Genomic DNA, 17,409 nt, shown 5'->3' on the forward strand with positions numbered 1-17,409 from the left:
GTGTCCACCTCAAGATTGAAAACATGTTACATTAGGCCTAAATGGAATCATTGACTTAGTTTATTTAAATAATCCATAGCCTAATATCAAACATTTCACGTGTGTGGGGGGGGGGGCGCGGGCGCGCGTGTGCGCCGGGGGGGGCGGCATGCGCGCGTGGGGGGGGGGGGCGGCGTGCGAGCGTGGGGGGGGGGGGGGGCGTGCGCGCGTGGGGGGGGGGGGGGCGGCGTGCGCGCGTGGGGGGGGGGGGCGGCATGCGCGCGCGTGGGGGGGGGCGGCATGCGCGCGCGTGGGGGGGGCGGCATGCGCGCGTGTGGGGGGGGCGGCATGCGCGTGGGGGGGCGCGGCATGCGCGCGTGTGGGGGGAGGGCGGCATGCGCGCGTGTGGGGGGAGGGCGGCATGCGCGCGTGTGGGGGGAGGGCGGCATGCGCGCGTGTGGGGGGAGGGCGGCATGCGCGCGTGTGGGGGGGGCGGCATGTGCGCGTGTGGGGGGGCGGCCGGCATGCGCGCGTGTGGGGGGGGGCCGGCATGCGCGCGTGTGGGGGGGGCCGGCATGCGCGCGTGTGGGGGGGGCCGGCATGCGCGCGTGTGGGGGGGGCGGCGGCATGCGCGCGTGTGGGGGGGGGGGCGGCGGCATGCGCGCGTGTGGGGGGGCATGCGCGCGTGTGGGGGGGGCATGCGCGCGTGTGGGGGGGGCATGCGCGCGTGTGGGGGGGGCATGCGCGCGTGTGGGGGGGGCATGCGCGCGTGTGGGGGGGGGCATGCGCGCGCGTGTGTGGGGGGGGCATGCGCGCGCGTGTGGGGGGGGGGCATGCGCGCGCGTGTGGGGGGGGGGCATGCGCGCGCGTGTGGGGGGGGGGCATGCGCGCGTGTGGGGGGGGGGGCATGCGTGCGTGTGGGGGGGGGGCATGCGCGTGTGTGGGGGGGGCATGCGCGCGTGTGGGGGGGGCATGCGCGCGTGTGGGGGGGGGGGCATGCGCGCGTGTGGGGGGGGGGCATGCGCGCGTGTGGGGGGGGCGTGCGCGCGTGTGGGGGGGGGCGTGCGCGCGTGTGTGGGGGGGGGCATGCGCGCGTGTGTGGGGGGGGGCATGCGCGCGTGTGTGGGGGGGGGCATGCGCGCGTGTGTGGGGGGGGGGCATGCGCGCGTGTGGGGGGGGGGGATGCGCGCGTGTGGGGGGGGGGCATGCGCGCGTGTGGGGGGGGGCATGCGCGCGTGTGTGGGGGGGGGGGGCATGCGCGCGTGTGTGGGGGGGGCATGCGCGCGTGTGTGGGGGGGGCATGCGCGCGCGTGTGGGGGGGGGGCATGCGCGCGTGTGGGGGGGGGGGCATGCGCGCGTGTGGGGGGGGGGCATGCGCGCGTGTGGGGGGGGGGGCATGCGCGCGTGTGGGGGGGGGGGGCATGCGCGCGTGTGTGTGGGGGGGCATGCGCGCGTGTGTGGGGGGGGGCATGCGCGCGTGTGTGGGGGGGGGCATGCGCGCGTGTGTGGGGGGGGGGCATGCGCGCGTGTGGGGGGGGGCATGCGCGCGCGTGTGTGGGGGGGGGCATGCGCGCGTGTGTGGGGGGGGGGGCATGCGCGCGTGTGTGGGGGGGGGGCATGCGCGCGTGTGTGGGGGGGGGGGGCATGCGCGCGTGTGGGGGGGGGCATGCGCGCGCGTGTGTGGGGGGGGCATGCGCGCGCGTGTGGGGGGGGCATGCGCGCGTGTGTGGGGGGGGCATGCGCGCGTGTGTGGGGGGGGGGCATGCGCGCGTGTGGGGGGGGGCATGCGCGCGTGTGGGGGGGGGGGCATGCGCGCGCGTGTGTGGGGGGGGCATGCGCGCGCGTGTGTGGGGGGCATGCGCGCGTGTGTGTGGGGGGCATGCGCGCGTGTGTGTGGGGGGCATGCGCGCGTGTGTGGGGGGGGCATGCGCGCGTGTGTGGGGGGGGCATGCGCGCGTGTGGGGGGGGGGCATGCGCGCGTGTGGGGGGGGCATGCGCGCGTGTGGGGGGGGGCATGCGCGCGTGTGGGGGGGCATGCGCGCGTGTGGGGGGGCATGCGCGCGTGTGGGGGGGGGGCATGCGCGCGCGTGGGGGGGGGACATGCGTGTCCAGGCGTGTGTGCGCGCTTACCTATTTGTGCTTGCGGGGGTTTAACTTTGGTTCTTTGGTCCCTCCTCTCAACTGTTAATAAACTGGTGTACAGATTCCTGAGCCTACTGGGCTCTATCATATCTACATTTAAAACTGTATGGAGTCAGCCTCCACCACGTCACTGCCTAATGCATTCCACCTGTTTGACACTGAAAAAGTTCGTTCTAACGTCCATGTGACTCATTTGGGTACTCAAGTTTCCACCTGTGTACCCCTTGTTCGCGTACCACTAGTGTTGAATAGTTTATCCTTGTCTACCCTGTCTATTTCCCTGAGGATTTTGTAAGTAGTGATCATATCTCCCCTTACTCTTCTGTCTTCGTGTCGTAAGGTGCATTTCCCTGCAGCCTTTCCTCGTAACTCCTGCCTCTTAGTTCCGGAACTAGTCTAGTGGCATACCTTTGAACTTTTTCCAGCTTCGTCTTGTGCTTAACAAGGTACGGGCTCCATGCTGGGGCCGCATAATCCAGATTGGTCTCACATATGGTGTACAATATTCTGAATGATTCCGTACACAGGTTCCTGAAGGTTGTTCTGATGTTAGCCAGCCTCGCATATGCCGCAGACGTTATTCATTTTATGTGGGCTTCAGGAGACAGGTTTGGTGTGATATCAACTCCTAGATCTTTTTCTCTGTCCGTTTCATCAAGTACTTCATCTCCTATTCTGTATCCTGTGTCTGGCCGCCTGGTTTCATTACTTTGCATTTACTTGGGTTGAACTTTAGCAACCATTTGTTGGACCAATCATTCAGTTTGTCTAGGTCATCTTGTAGCCTCCTACTATCATCCTCTGTTTCAATCCTCCTCATAATTTTTGCATCATCGGCAAACATTGAGAGAAACGAGTCTACACCCTCTGGGAGATCATCTACATATATTAGAAACAGTATAGGTCCAAGGACTGACCCCTGCGGGACTCCACTTGTGACGTCTCGCCAATCGGAGACCTCACCCCTCGCAGTGACTCGTTGTCTTCTGTTGCTTAGGCACTCCTTTATCCAGTGGAGTACCTTCCCTTTCACTCCAGCCTGCATCTCCAACTTTTTCGCTAGCCTCTTGTGTGGTACTGTGTCAAAGGCTTTCTGGCAATCCAAAAATATGCAGTCTGCCCACCCCCTCTCTTTCTTGCCTGATTGTGTGTGTGTGTACTCACCTATTTGTGCTTGCGGGGGTTGAGCTTTGGCTTTTTGGTCCCGCCTCTCAACTGTCAATCAACTGGTGTACAGATTCCTGAGCCTACTGGGCTCTATCATATCTACATTTGAAACTGTGTATGGAGTCAGCCTCCACCACATCACTGCCTAATGCATTCCATCTGTTAACTACTCTGACACTGAAAAAGTTCTTTCTAACGTCCCTGTGGCTCATTTGGGTACTCAGTTTCCACCTGTGTCCAGGTGTGTGCGCGCGCGTGCGGGTGTGCGTGCGTGTTGTTGGGGGTGGGGGGGGGGGGTGCCGTATCGTTACTGCCCGACAACAAACTTGTGCTCTGTGCGAGAGGGCAACCCGATGTCTCCTTCACCAAACATTTCATTCTAGCCTTCAAAAGTCACACGGCAATATTAAGGCAAAAAACAATCGCATAAGAATTACCTGCATTAGTTTTAAATTAAAATATCTATTAGCAACCCATTCTTTTTGACAAATCTTGAGACACTGAAGATTGAATTAATTTGTGATAAATTTAAGTGGATTTTAATGGAAGAGTAACAGTTAAAAAATGCACACAATGTATAAATAACATGGCATTTGAGACGAGCAATAACAAATATGGCGGGAGCAAAGAACAGTGAAGAACAGCGTGGGGCTGGCGCGGTGATATTGGCAGGAGGAAGGCGGTGCTCCTGAAGCCAGAGCAGCACACCAACGGAAGAGGAAAATTAGTTGCGTCTGGAACGCTGGTCGCCAGTTAGTGGAGTTAAAACCCCGTGATTCACACCGGTCAATCATGCTTGCCTGACGAGGTCAACCTATGCACGAGACCTGACAATATCCACACTTGTCTTCATAACCATTAAAGCACTTCCCAGCTTTGCTTTCTTAACAACCCAGAGAAAGAATTGGATGGAGTTGGGGGCGCTGCGTTGTTCCGCACCAGTGGTACCTCACCGCCCGGGGTAACTGCCGGAAACCCACCGACCAAAGGAAGTGTTCGGCTGTAACTACCCTCTTCCTTTACATCCCTGGCTCTTGTGAGCGCCTCCACTCTTGACATCGGGTCATCTTTAAGCTTCATTTTTGTTTTAGTTAACATTCTTAAATGGGGAAAGTGACAAGATAAATATTACTGATATCAAACCATGCAGGACTTACTGAAAGGTCAAGGGTTGCGTGGTCGTGGTCTGACCCATCCAGTTGCTGACCAGATCAAATGGTATATAAACTAACCGACAGCTAAAAGATTGACAGGGAGAGAGAAATCGCATAACACAACTTTAAGAAGAATTTATGATGAACTAAGAAATTGAGAACCGTCTTTGGTACAACTGTAGCACCGAACTTGGGCCGTAGATGTGTAACTTGGGGGGGGGGGGGGGGGGGATGGGGACATTTTTCAGGTGACCCGAAGATCCGTATAAATGCACCACCCCCATAAATCTCCCCCAGGTACAGTGCAACTCCAGGTGCATGAAGACGCCTCATTCTCTTAAGTGCATCATTTATATCTTCATGCAATGTAATTATCTTCATGTCAATTTTTAGCCGTACAAGGATTCATAGATACATATCAAATGCCAATATTTAGTGTCGCACAAACCAATGTCCTCAACTTTTAAACGAATTGAAGTGTATTTATGACTTCAAGAATTGATATACAAATTGAGATTTCAATAATTCAGACATCGGATGAGATTCGTCTTCAAACGAATGCAATAGTTCAGTTAATTGATTGATGAAGATAAGGCCGCCCAAGAGGTGCCACGGGTATGTATAGTCCGTAAGTGGTAGTCCAGTTAATGTGTGAAAGTTAGCAACATAGACAGTGGGTGGTGGGATGTAGGGGTAGTGTTGACAGTGGGTGGTGGGGTGTAGGGGTAGTATTGACGGTGGGGGGTGTAGGGGTAGTATTGACAGTGGGTGTAGGGGTAGTATTGACAGTGGGTGTAGGGGTAGTATTGACAGTGAGTGTAGGGGTAGTATTGACAGTGAGTGTAGGGGTAGTATTGACAGTGAGTGTAGGGGTAGTATTGACAGTGAGTGTAGGGGTAGTATTGACAGTGGGTGGTGGGGTGTAGGGGTAGTATTGACAGTGGGTGGTGGGGTGTAGATTTTCAAGTAGTTGATTTTCAAAAGTTGTAGAGTACTAGCGAGAGGCAGAGCACAGGTTACATGGGTAGTGAAAGTAGTTACTGCCTGGCGGGTGGCTAAGCCTGACAGTGGGCATAGTAGGCTACTGTGCCGTGTTCGCTGACAAGACTTCACGGATGCTCAGGATGGGTGCTGGATACGCCATCATAAAAGTATTTATTATAACGTAAGTGTAACCATGATCCCAATGTGCAAGAACACTTATGATAAATATTACCGTAAGAAAAGATTCTGGTGAATGTACATATATATGAATGGGGATTGGAATAGGCCTAGTTATATAAATCATTTGTTATACCAACTATTGATAAATTATTAATCTGCCACTGTAATGGAGGAAATACAGCACAAAGCCGAACTTTCGACCTTGAAAAAAACGAACGTTCAGTCGCGTAAGTTTCCTACGAGTATTTACAACACAATTGTGCGGTATGGATCTTCATATCCAACAGATGTCGCATCTGTTGGATATGAAGATCCATCAAATCAATATTAACCTTAATACTCAATTTGGCCACAATGATACCGAATTAATAATTACAATATAAAGAAAAACACACTAATGAAACATGAAAAAGTGGCGGATACCGACAATTTATCATCGTGGATGCTGTTCCAAGAGTAGGTCGCTAAGTGGGTTGGGGGCACTGAGGTGAGGTCAGGTCAACAGGTCAGGGCTCAGGGCACCACAATCCAGTAGCCCTAACCTTCCCCGCGGTCTAGCTATCATGCCGAGGACGAAATGCAAGAGACAAATACAATTCAGCATAAATTAATATTAGATTAGACAACATCATGTACATTAATGGTGATAGCGATCATCCTGTAGCTGTGGTTACCACAGAGGCATCTGATACACAAACTCTCACACAAGTCCTGACTGTGAACAAACACGCCATGGAGTGGAGCTGCCGGGAGGGTTTGGCGGGCGAGCGGAGCAGGACAAGGGAGGGTGTGTGACGGGAGGGGTGGGTGCGTGTGGCCCGCGGCGTGGAGTGCTGGCTGTGGCGTGGGTCCCAGGGAGTCCCACCACTCTCCTCGCCAGCCCCAGCCCCACCAAACACGCCTCGCCAGCTCCTTCCCTACCAAACACTCCTCCCCAGCTTCTCCCCCACCAAATACTCTTCCACAGCCCCCACCAAACACGCCTCGCCAGCCCCACCAAACACGCCTCCCCAGCCCCACCGAACACTCCACTCTTCGCCAGCTCCTTCCCCACCAAACACGCCTCTCCAGCCCCCACCAAACACGCCTCGCCACACCGCCAGTACTCACGCTACAAGTTTTGCGTTCAATACTGCACACATCACTTTACTGTTCACAAAGATCTCGCGGCCCCTTTCTTACACGGTAGTTTAAGATAGTCAGATATTGTGTAAAATAAAACAAACAATAATATATATACGATAGCTGAAATTCGATCGTAACAACTATATAACAAAAATCTCAGTACCCGATAGCAAATTAGTGGTTAGCCTCGAATTTGACAGGGTAAAGGTTGCAACCATTAAACAAGTTACACAAGATTTATTGGTCTGTCAAAGTAATTCTACAAGTTCCTTTACAAAAGTATCACTGGGATGGTAATTTCCATGGTTGCTGACGTGGTTTTTTCCTCATACTTGTAAACATTGGCAGCTCATTTACATTTTCCAATTCTATCACAGAAGCAAATATCTTTGTACGTCACTTATAGTATTATCCAAATGCATCATGAAAGTGTAGAGGGCGACCCACAAGTTAATGGAGAGGAATGTGGATGTGGCGAGTGGCGTGTCGGGTTGCACCAAGGCGCCTGCACCTCGCCACCTTCCTTCACTAGGAACACACAGGAAATCTAGTGGCTTCACTGCGATCATGTAAACATCAGAGAACACTGTCTCAATATATTCCGTTACTATTACTCTGGTAGATATAACAAAAAACCTCGCAAACTGCTCGTGCGCATCACGGAGTCTTTGCCAGAACAAATTTTGCCATTACTATTTGCATTTATAACGGCAAAAGTAAACTTCATTAACACTGCACATTTCCAAGTTAGCCATTTTCCATAACTTGGGATCGAGGGCTTTATTTCTGTGAAGCCAGGGTATGGAGAGGGCCGTGGCCAGGCTGGCGGACTGCCTACTCTGACGCATTGCGATTCCAAAATTGTTGAATACTTACTGGATAGTAGGCGGCGGGGGGTACCTGCGGTGGCAGGGGGAATACGCTGGAAGCCCACAGTTTGCCGGTTTACTATGAACGTCACGAAATAAAACCGAGCCACGAAGTAGTGGCAAGACTAGAGGGTGAGTATTGAGGGACACAGATCGTGGCTGCACACAACACACTGAGTACAGTCACTGGCGGAGGGAGCTCCACTCACCCGATCAATGAACGCACCACACTCCCTCCGCTCGCGCAAGTAGGGCCACAATATAACACAATTCTTCCAATTTTAAAGTTTCTTTTAGTACGGCTTTCTATATTAACGTGCAATTAAGAAGGACAATATCATATATTAGTCTGAAATACAGCAAGCATTATTATATATGGAAAATATACAAAGTTTTGTGTAGATGATGAGTGACTCGTACACAGGCAGCGCAGTTGGCACGGATAACCTTACGAAGCAGTCGGCATCATTCCAAAAATCTGTATCCAACTGGCTTGCTTGGATGTTTTTAGCTGTAAGTCACAGTAATGAAGAAAGGATACCATTAATTACAATATGGAGAGCACAAAAACATCCTTCAATGTAATAATAAATATTAAAGAATAATAGGCATCACACCAGCATGATGCCTTAATAATAAAAAAATTATCCAACACATCACAAAATGGTGATTGTTTAGTGAACGATAAAAGTACATTTATCTTATAATTTAAATTTAAACCTCATCTTTAAACAAATCATTACATCTGAATTTTAGTGACTTCCAAAGAGAAATAGTAAATGTGGGTTTCAACTGGCAACATTTGTACGAGGAGCAACAGAGATGCTGCGAGAGGTACCACCAAGGATCTTCCCATTCCCAGAGATGTGTGGACCCCAGCACAGATGATGAGGTACTGGTGTGTGTGTGTGTGTGTGTGTGTTTGTATATATATATATATATATATATATATATATATATATATATATATATATATATATATATATATATATATATATATATATATATATATATATATATATATATACGGTATATATGTGTTAGTGTGTGTGTGTGGTTAAATATGACCGTATTGCTGGCATTGTTGATCTTATAGAATAAGTACGACCAGCACACCACCAAGGATGACCCCAGGACGACCAGCACATCCCCAGGACGACCAGCACACCCCCAAGGATGACCGCAGGACGACTAGCACACCCCCAGGACGACCAGCACGCCCCCAAGGATGACCCCAGGACGACCAGCACACCCCAGGACGACCAGCACATCCCCAGGACGACCAGCACATCCCCAGGACGACCAGCACACCCCAAGGATGACCGCAGGACGACCAGCACACCCATAGGACGACCAGCACACCCCCATGACGACCAGCACACCCCCAGGACGACCAGCACACCCCCAAGGACGGCCAGCACACCCCAGGACGACCAGCACATCCCCAGGACGACCAGCACACCCCCAGGACGACCAGCACACCCCCAAGGACGGCCAGCACACCCCCAGGACGACCAGCACATCCCCAGGACGACCAGCACATCCCCAGGACGACCAGCACATCCCCAGGACGACCAGCACATCCCCAGGACGACCAGCACACCCCCAGGACGACCAACACACCCCCAGGACGACCAGCACACCCCCAGGACGACCTGCACACCCCCAGGACGACCAACACACCCCCCAGGACGACCAGCACACCCCCAGGACGACCTGCACACCCCCAGGACGACCAACACACCCCCCAGGACGACCAGCACATCCCCAGGACGACCAACACACCCCCCAGGACGACCAGCACACCCCCAGGACGACCTGCACACCCCCAGGACGACCAACACACCCCCCAGGACGACCAGCACACCCCCAGGACGACCAGCACACCCCCAGGACGACCAACACATCCTCAGGACGACCAGCGCATCCCCAGGACGACCAACTCACCCCCAGGACGACCAACACACCCCCCAGGACGACCAGCACACCCCCAGGACGACCAGCACATCCCCACGACGATTAACACACCCCCAGTACGACCAGCACATCCCCAGGACGACCAGCACATCCCAGAACGACCAGCACATACCCAGAACGACCAGCACATCCCCAGAACGACCAGCACATCCCCAGGACGATCAGCACATCCCTAGGACGACCAGCACATCCCCAGGACGACCAGCACATCCCCAGGAAGACCAACACACCCCCAGGACGACCAGCACACCCCCAGGACGACCAACACATCCCCAGGACGACCAGCACACCCCCAGGACGACCAGCACACCCTCAGGACGACCAGCACATCCCCAGGACGACCAGCACATCCCCAGGACGACCAGCACATCCCCAGGACGACCAGCACACCCCCAGGACGACCTGCACATCCCCAGGACGACCAACACACCCCCAGGACGACCAACACACCCTCAGGACGACCAGCACACCCCCAGGACGACCAGCACATCTCCAGGACGTAATTATTGTAACATATTTATGGGTATGTGTACTAGCTATAGTACAGCAGAGCTTGTACTGTATTACATTGTATTTGGGTGGGTTGAGCTACGGCTCTTTAGCCCCGCCTCTCAACTACCAATCAACTGGCCACAGTGGCACTGCGTCGATAAAACTACACACGGAAGGAGTTCCGCCGTTCGTCGCGAGGCTTAACGTAACTGAGGGTCGTAAGACCAGCTTACGACCGTGCCAGGAACACTCGGAGAGACGAGCGGGCGAGCGGACACGCGACAACATGGCGGCCAACGATCTCTGAATACTGCCTAAAAACCCAACCACCCATGCTTCTCCCCATCACCACGCCCCCCCCCCCCCCACGCCCATCACCGGCTGACACATCACCACCATCACTGGCTGGTCCATCACCACCATCACTGGCTGGTCCATCACCACCATCACTGGCTGGTCCATCACCACCATCACTGGCTGGTCCATCACCACCATCACTGGCTGGTCCATCACCACCATCACTGGCTGGTCCATCACCACCATCACTGGCTGGTCCATCACCACCATCACTGGCTGGTCCATCACCACCACCCACCATCACTGCAAACATACAGTCTTCACCGTGCAGCCGTCGAGGTGGGGGCCAGGAGTGTTGGGATGGCTGCCGTAAGCCGGCCATTACACCATTCACACTTCCGTATCTAATGAGGCAATTTTGGAGCTGTAGCCATGTTCATCGACCCAGAGTTCCTTGTTTACGTCAGCCTCCTCCAGGTAGATATCAGGGGCCATCTACTCCACTCTAGGTAGATGCCACAGACCATCTACTCGCCTTCAATTCTTCATTAAACAAATGCTTTCTTTCACTTTCACCCAACAAGTCCCCATGGTTTATAAAGTAGGTTCAGAGTCCCTCGCATCAAGCCAAAACATATTCTTTTAATCCTGTTTTATTTGTTATCCAGGTAGTGGTTTAATATGAGGCGGCAGTGAATTTAGGAACAGAGGAAGTGTTATTACAGGTGTGTGGGATGATGAGCCCGTGAGAGGAGATATGTTATGAAGGCACAAGAGCAGAGTTATCCTAGAAGGTTATGTGGTCTGCTTCTTCACTAGGAACACCATCACCCTGCTCCCTCACCTGGTACACCATGAGACTTCACCAGCACCACACAAGACTTCGCCACCACCACACAAGACTTCACCAGCACCACACAAGACTTCACCACCACCACACAAGACTTCACCAGCACCACACAAGACTTCACCACCACCACACAAGACTCCACCACCACCACACAAGACACCACCACCACCACACAAGACACCACCACCACCACACAAGACACCACCACCACCACACAAGACTTCACCACCACCACACAAGACTCCACCACCACCACACAAGACACCACCACCACCACACAAGACTTCACCACCACCACACAAGACTCCACCACCACCACACAAGACTTCACCACCACCACACAAGACACCACCACCACCACACAAGACTCCACCACCACCACACAAGACACCACCACCACCACACAAGACTCCACCACCACCACACAAGACACCACCACCACCACACAAGACTTCACCACCACCACACAAGACACCACCACCACCACACAAGACTCCACCACCACCACACAAGACTTCACCACCACCACACAAGACTCCACCACCACCACACAAGACTCCACTACCACCACACACACAAGACTCCACCACCACCACACAAGACTCCACCACCACCACACAAAACACCACCACCACCACACAAGACACCACCACCACCACACAAGACACCACCACCACCACACAAGACTCCACCACCACCACACAAGACACCACCAGCACCACACAAGACTCCACCACCACCACACAAGACTCCACCACCACCACACAAGACACCACTACCACCACACAAGACACCACCACCACCACACAAGACACCACCACCACCACACAAGACACCACCACCACCACACAAGACACCACTACCACCACACAAGACACCACTACCACCACACAAGACACCACCACCACCACACAAGACACCACCACCACCACACAAGACACCACTACCACCACACAAGACTCCACCACCACCACACAAGACACCACTACCACCACACAAGACTCCACCACCACCACACAAGACACCACCACCACCACACAAGACACCACCACCACCACACAAGACTCCACCACCACCACACACACAAGACTCCACCACCACCACACAAGACTCCACCACCACCACACACACAAGACTCCACCACCACCACACAAGACTCCACCACCACCACACACACAAGACTCCACCACCACCACACAAGACTCCACCACCACCACCACACAAGACTCCACCACCACCACCACACAAGACTCCACCACCACCACACAAGACTCCACCACCACCACCACACAAGACTCCACCACCACCACCACACAAGACTCCACCACCACCACACAAGACTCCACCACCACACTCACAAGACTCCCCACAAAAAACATCTCCAGAGGAGCCTGAAAGTTGCGAGCGCCTTCAAGGGTAACTCCTGATAGCGCTTATCATACTGGAGCAAATACTCTGATGCAACATTAATCATTTTCATGTAAAGAAACAAACCAGAGGAAAATAACACATTCACGATGCGCATACGCATATTATATGCGTATGCGCATGAAATACTCAAGTGGAACTTGAGTATTTCATTTAAATAAATTCAAATAGATTCATAATTTTAAGCCAAAAACTATAATATATAATTACCACAAGAGTACCATCATGCTAAGTCGTTCTCTCCAACTGACAATCCGTAAAAAATGCAACTGTTTACCCTGACCAGAAACGTACGACCCTAAGTGGTCCACGTAACATCTAGGCCATTGTATAGAAAACGTCAATACTGCAGTGGTTTAATTTTTAATAAAATGTCGCATTCTTGACGGATTTGTAGATACCGTAACAAATGCGACGTATTAGGCGAGATAATTTTCCCTAATGCGGAATCCTAGGCTGTTTATATATTATATACAAATTTCACATTACCATTTACATTTTCTGAATGTTGAAAATTCTTAAAAATTATTTTCCATAATGGAAACAATGTGACCCTTCAGCTGACTTGAAGTTGTCTCCTTTTACGACAAGTTAACAACGTGAGCCAGGAAGAGCGGCGCTCACACACACACACACACACACACACACACACACACACACACACACACACAAACTGTGTGAGTGTTAAAACTGTGTAAAACTGGGTGTGTACTCACCTAATTGTGCTTGCAAGCTCAACCCCCGCAAGCACAATTAGGTGAGTACAATTAACAAAGTATATATTTTGTACATAAACCCTATTGTCACTCAACATATTGTTTTAACTGGAGGTTTTTGGGGTAATAAGAATGCACTAATTAGGGGAGAGCGCTAATTGGTCATATGCAATGATTGATCAATTATTTCCTGGGGTACAGTAACAACGGCACTGGCGCCGTATGAACACCATATTCATCTAACCTTTGGGTAAAAAATATATGTTTAGCGCGACTCTCCAACATGAAGACTTAAACCGGAAGAGACAAGCTCTGTGGCTCATCAAAACAACACGGGGTTATTCCCTGTGAATAGAACACTTTTTAGTTTCTTAATTTGTTTAGCTCAGATGGAGAGGCTTTATAAGTAACACAACTACTCTCCGGGTCGTTGGGTCACTACGATAGCAGTGTTCCAAAGGTGTCAATACCCTTACTGTACCCGTCTTGTCTACAAGGTATACCCCTGGGTACTGTACCCGTCTTGACTACCTGGTATACCCCTGGGTACTGTACCAGACTTGTCTACCTGGTATACCCTTGGGTACTGTACCAGTCTTGTCTACAAGACATACATAATCTCATTACAGACCTAAGAGGTAAAAAGTGTACTAAGACCCACGGGTAAAAACTCCACTAATGGGGCCGCCTTGTAAAATAATGGGATGCAAGTTTTCCTAAACATTTCCCGCCGATCCATTAAAGCAGTGAGATGGAAGGGGGGAGGAGCCAGGGGGATGAGAGAGGGGAGAGATATCTCTTATTAGGACGAGAGAGGGAAGAGATATCTCTTATTAGGACGAGAGAGGGGAGAGATATCTCTTATTAGGACGAGAGAGGGGAGATATCTCTTATTAGGCCGAGAGAGGGGAGATATCTCTTATTAGGACGAGAGAGGGAAGAGATATCTCTTATTAGGACGAGAGAGGGGAGAGATATCTCTTATTAGGACGAGAGAGGGGAGAGATATCTCTTATTAGGACGAGAGAGGGGAGAGATATCTCTTATTAGGACGAGAGAGGGGAGAGATATCTCTTATTAGGACGAGAGAGGGGAGATATCTCTTATTAGGACGAGAGAGGGGAGAGATATCTCTTATTAGGACGAGAGAGGGGAGAGATATCTCTTATTAGGACGAGAGAGGGGAGAGATATCTCTTATTAGGACGAGAGAGGGGAGAGATATCTCTTATTAAGACGAGAGAGGGGAGAGATATCTCTTATTAGGACGAGAGAGGGGAGAGATATCTCTTATTAGGACGAGAGAGGGGAGAGATATCTCTTATTAGGACGAGAGAGGGGCGAGATATCTCTTATTAGGACGAGAGAAGGGTCGGGGGAGACATCTCTTATTACCCTGTACTGGGAGGGGGAGAGACATCTATTACTTCACCAGGATAGGAGACGCAGATCTCATAATACGCTGCTCCCATTATTTTATCTATTACCAGCCATTACCGTTGATTCAATTAAATAAGGATAAAGTCGGATACAGCCGGAGCACCGCACACAACAGATCTTCCTGCAGACTAAATGCTGGTCAGCGGGCAACCCCGTTCCCGAGATTTAACAAGCGTCTAATTTGAAATGTTTTAGGTAACTAAAAAGTCTGAGCCTGAGTGTTTAACGCTTATATATATATATATATATATATATATATATATATATATATATATATGTATATATATATATATATATATATATATATAGTGTGACCTCTTCCTGGCCTTAGGCTACCTACAATCTCTGACTGTGGGTGAAGTACAACAATCTCTGGCGAAGACTCAAAAACTAAGAATCACACCTGACTTGGACTCACAACCGATGAGTCACATCAAGATGGGTAACATGTGAAGTAACCTACGAGTAACAATGACCAGCACACCGATGGTACCAGTCAGACCAACCAGTCAGGGCGCCAACCTGGCCGGACCAGCCAGACCAACCAGTCAGGGCGCCACTCTGGCCGGACCAGTCAGGGCGCCACCCTGGCCGGACCAGCCAGACCAACCAGTCAGGGCGCCACCCTGGCCGGACCAGCCAGACCAACCAGTCAGGACGCCACCCTGGCCGGACCAGCCAGACCAACCAGTCAGGGCGCCACCCTGGCCGGACCAGCCAGACCAACCAGTCAGGGCGCCACCCTGGCCGGACCAGCCAGACCAACCAATCAGGGCGCCACTCTGGTCGGACCTGCCAGACCAACCAGTCAGAGCGCCACTCTGGCTAGACCATCACCAAAGGAACCCACGAAAACCCAGGGTTTTCAGTTTTCTTCTTGCGAGGATGGATGGTTGGAGGGAAGGAAGGAGGAAAGGAAGGAGGGAAGGAAGGAAGGGAAGGAAGGAGGGCGGGAGGTTCCAGACCACGTCTTGCAGAGTCCAGAACCCTTGGAAAACTGCCATTTAATTAATAACAGCTAATATTGGAGGAAGACGAAACAATTCTCTTGCGTGGTTTGTGGGCCAATTCCTTCATTTCTTTGTTATCTGCAGGACCACAGTCGACTCTCACTCTCACTCTCTCTCTCTCTCTCTCTCTCTCTCTCTCTCTCTCTCTCTCTCTCTCTCTCTCTCTCTCTCTCTCTCTCTCTCTTACACAATGACAAAAATTTGCCATCTACTGCCTTCAAGCTGAGCCCGAGCACCGCTATTGCACTTCTAACAGCCTTCCTGGAAGTTCAACAGCAGCTGCACATAATGGCAGGTCACACACATGTAGAAACAAACATGTACATTACAGTATGTTTCCAGAGTCTCAATGTAGGACTGAAAACAGGAGATGCTATTTCACCCACAGGCTAATAAACCCATGGCATCACCTACCCGCTGAAGTCGTAAATGCAAAAACCATTAATTACTCCTGTTTAAAAATTTTTGAGAAAAGAATCCTTAGAAAACAGGGAATAACGAGATGGAGGGGCCGTTGACAAGCCGTCGGCTTGCTGTCCCCGTCGAGACCACTGGAGATGGTGGATCTCTGGTAAATTCATGTTAATATCATCATTAATGTACCACCAACCACAAAGATCTATCAGGATTTTCGAAATGAACTGTCAAAATGTATGTTGACCAAACCACACACTAGAAGTTGAAGGGACGACGACGTTTCGGTCCGTCCTGGACCATTCTCAAGTCGATTGATTTCGGTCCAGGACGGACCGAAACGTCGTCGTCCCTTCAACTTCTAGTGTGTGGTCTGGTCAACATACTTCAGCCACGTTATTGTGACTCATCGCCTGCATGTCAAAATGTATGTCCGCGTCTGAAGGTGACTGGTGCACAGTTACCCAAAATCCCGAAAATTAAAACTAACATTAATTAAAAAAACATTTTAGCAGTCGTACTGCACCGCAAACTAGTTTGGGGAATAGTTAATTACATTCCTCTTCCCTAGACATTGGACTGTAAAGATTCCTGGGCGTGTCGGGGCTCCTGGCGGCAGCCGGCACAGTCTTGAAGACCCGGGACCTCCCGGGCCTCTCTTGTATGGCAACTGGCAACCTCCAGAACCTCCCGGGCCTCTCTTGTATGGCAACTGGTGAATGTCTTGGACTCTGACATTGTCTATAATGCCAGAGATGTCTTATCGCGACTAATATATTCTGACCAATATGGCAACTTTAGTCAATCTTGACCAGTCTGGCAATTTCAATTTATTGTCTAGTAAGGCAACATTAGTCTATCCTGACTATGGCAACATTAGTCTACCCTGACTATGGCAACATTAGTCTATCCTGACTACTACAACAACTTCAGTCTATTCCATCTAGTATGACAACTTTAGTCTATTTTATCCAGTGCGGCAACTTTATTCTGTATAGTATGGCAACTTTGGCTTACCAGTTAGCAAGAATTTTCGCCCTTGTGAATAAAGTGAGAGCGGCGCCTGGCCGTCTCTGGTTCCTTCACAGTATACAACAGCAAGTGTCACGGCAGTCTTGGCTTCAATACTCCATAACACGGTAGCAACGTATCTTTTTTCTGATTGTTTCAAGCGCGGGTTGGACAT

The 17,409-nt window shown here is 51.6% G+C and overlaps 1 protein-coding gene across 9 annotated transcripts in view; it reads right to left on the bottom strand.

Annotated features, from left to right (window-relative positions):
• LOC123761056 (RNA binding protein fox-1 homolog 3) overlaps positions 1-17,409 on the bottom strand; it is a 454,578-nt gene that overhangs the window by 175,903 nt on the left and 261,266 nt on the right. For 3 of the 9 annotated variants that reach the window (XM_045746930.2, XM_045746937.2, XM_045746935.2), the window contains exon 1: positions 7,608-7,816. The exons of 1 other annotated variant lie outside the window; for it this stretch is intronic. The gene's annotated coding sequence lies outside the window, so the exon portion shown is untranslated. Of the gene's footprint in view, positions 1-7,607; positions 7,820-17,409 lie in introns of those variants that run through there. 5 more of the 9 variants (XM_045746927.2, XM_045746938.2, XM_045746929.2 and 2 more) reach the window with 4 other exon arrangements.

This window comes from Procambarus clarkii, chromosome 41, assembly GCF_040958095.1.
Source record: "Procambarus clarkii isolate CNS0578487 chromosome 41, FALCON_Pclarkii_2.0, whole genome shotgun sequence".
NCBI classification, from domain to species: Eukaryota; Metazoa; Arthropoda; class Malacostraca; order Decapoda; family Cambaridae; genus Procambarus; species Procambarus clarkii.